We start from the raw sequence: 3,003 nt of genomic DNA on the forward strand, positions 1-3,003 counted from the left end.
CTAGTTAATATATGTAAGAACTTAACAACTATTGAATAAGGTCTAAGAATAAGGTAGTTAATATATATAAGAACTTAATAATTATTGAATAAAGTCTAAGAAATAAGTGAGAAATTCAAGGAATATTTATAAATTTTTCTTGAAAAAAGCTATTTAGAAATAAAAAATAATCTGAGGTACTCAGCACATACTATAATCCAAATAAATTCCAATTAGATAGAAAAGTTTGCTGTTCAAAAATATAACAGAATTAAAATTTAGTAGAAAATACAGTTGAAAAATCTTTAATCTCTTCTAAGGAAAAGCCTTTCTTAGCTTAAACAAATTTTAAGAAAAATCTTTAATAAATTAAAGAGACATACAACAGATGCAACTTATGAAACTTGATTGGATTTTAGATAAAAAGATAAAAATAAGATTATAGAAGACATTTTTTTTTATTATTTTTTATTAGGTGAAATAATAGGTGAAAGCTTACAGAGCAAATTAGTTTCCCATTCAATAGTTTGTAAATAAAGTGCTTCATGACACTGGTTTCATTCCCCAAAATGTGTCAACACTCTCCTCATTTCCTAGGCTCCCTGTTTCCACCCTAGGCTCCCCGTTGCCTTTTGTCCTGATTTTCTACCCCTTCCTGTCTTCTCATCTTAGCTTTTGGGCAAATGTTGTCCTTGTGATCTCCTGTAAGTGATTGTTCTAAGCAGCACACTCCTCTCCGGTGTTATTTATTTCATGGGACTGTCTATGGTTTGGCTGAAAAGTGGTCTCCAGGAATGGCCAGACATTTATTTTTTGGACAATTAAGGAAATTCACATATGGACTGGATATTAGATACTATGTAATTTTTGTTAATTATCTTAGGTGCTTTAATAGTAATGTAGTTATGTAGGAAAATCCCTCGGTGGAGCAAAAGGTTAAGGGCTTTACTACTAACTGAAAGGTTGGTGGTTTGAACCCACCCAGACATGCCTTGGAAGAAAGGCTAGGCAATCTGCTTCCAAAAGGTCACAGTCTTGAAAACCCTGTGGAGCACAGTTCTATTCTGCAACATATGGGGTTGCTATGAGTCAAAATCAACTCAATGGCAACTGGTCGTTGGATCATAGCTATGTAAGAGAAATGTCCTTAATCTTAAGAAATGCATGATGAAGAGTTTAGCAGTGAAATATTATGATGTCTGAAGCTTTATTTTCAAATGGCTCAACAATAATAAAAAAAAAAGATGTCTTGTGTATGTGTGTGTGTGTGTGTGTGTATGTGTATGCCTCATAGATATATGTACGAGAGAGGGATAAAGAGGGAGAAAATATGAAAACTATCAGCTGGTGAATGTAAGTGAAGAATATACAGAGTTCACTGAATTATTCTTTCAATTTTCCTGTAAGTCTGAAAAAGTTTTCTACAAAAATTTCCTGTAAAAATATTGGAAGGAAAATTTCTAGTAAAGACAATATATTTAATGACCTAAAAATGCAAGCCATCTATATGCAAAAGATATATATTTCTAAACTATATGACAAATGGTTATATTCTTAATAAATAAATGGTTCATAAAAGTTCTTACGGAAAACATTACGACCCCTAAAAGAAAAAAAAAAAAAAATGAGCAAACAACACAGCAGAAGCTCCTCAGAAGAAATTCAATTTACTGGTAACATATGAGAAAAGAAATGTCAACCTCACTAGTTATCAAAGAAAGTGAAACATTATTTTCCCCTATAAAAGTAGCAGAATTTTGTTTGTTTGTTTTGTTTTTAATGATTACACTCAATACCACATAAAAACTCCTTGCCATTGAGTCAATTCTGACTCATGGAGATCCTATGTGTTACAGAGTAGAACTGCTTCATAGGGTTTTCTTGGCTGTAATCCTTATGGAAGCAGATGATCAGGCCTTTCTTCAGCGATGTTGCTAGGTGGGTTGGAACCACCAACCTTTAGGTTGGTAGACAAGCACAAACCGTTTGCATCCCCCAGGGACCTACTTGATACTGCAAGGGTACAAAGAAACACATCTTTTCATGGTTGATGGACATGGAAAAATACAGGAGCATAGAGTGTACAACCTTTGACCAACCAATTATTTTCTGGCAATTTATCCCATGGGAATAGCCAAAATGTGGACAAAGATTATACACTAAAAATATGCATAGATATATATTGCAGTTATAATAAAGTAGAATAGGAAATAACTTCAATGTCCACCATTAGGGTAAACAAAATATTTTACTACATGGTACGGCTATGTAGTAGAACACTCTGACACTACTAAAGATGTTTATGAAGAGTTTAACGACACAAGAAAAGTCATACAATAAATTATTAAGTGAAAAAACAGGTTACCAAGATGTAGAGTGACCCTCAATTAGGAAAAAATTTCATTTAACAGTACTGAAGCTCTCTGGGCTCACAACTAGTCTGTGGCAACAAGGCTGAACGTGCCAAGAAGGTTAACATCGTTGGTAAATAAGGGACCATTATGGTACCTTTCTCAGAAAAATGGTGAAGAAAATTAAAATTGACCAGCATGCCAAGTACACTTCTTTCTTCTGTGGCAAAACCAAAATGAAAAGACGAGCTGTGGGGATCTGGCACTGTGGTTCCTGCATGAAAACAGTAGCCAGTGGTGCCTAGACCTACAACACTACCTCCATAGTCACAGTACAGTGGTCATCAGAAGATCCAAGGAACTGAAACACCAGTAAAAGCTCCACCGTTTGAAACATCTCTAGCCTATAATAAATGGGTTAATTTATGTTTAAAAAATGAAAACATATGAAATATAATAAAATATGAAGTGATTGCCTGTAGGTAGTGTGATTTTAATCTATGTTTTTTCCCATTTTCTTTGTACTATTCCATACTCCTAACCCTTTTCTCAATGAACCATTAATGGCTGCTAACCAGTTGCCGGTGAATCAATTCCAATTCATGGGACCTCATGTGTGTCAAAGTAGAACCGTTCTCCATAGGGTTTTCCATGGCTGATTTTTCAGAAGTAG

General features: G+C 34.2%; 1 pseudogene; it reads left to right on the forward strand.

The window, feature by feature from the left end:
- The first annotated feature begins 1,907 nt into the window (after positions 1 to 1,907).
- Positions 1,908 to 2,706, forward strand: LOC111820003 (60S ribosomal protein L37a-like; annotated as a pseudogene).
- The last annotated feature ends 297 nt before the right edge of the window (positions 2,707 to 3,003 follow it).

The sequence above is a fragment of the Trichechus manatus genome, unplaced genomic scaffold (genome assembly GCF_000243295.1).
Source record: "Trichechus manatus latirostris isolate Lorelei unplaced genomic scaffold, TriManLat1.0 scaffold00002, whole genome shotgun sequence".
Lineage (NCBI taxonomy): Eukaryota > Metazoa > Chordata > Mammalia > Sirenia > Trichechidae > Trichechus > Trichechus manatus.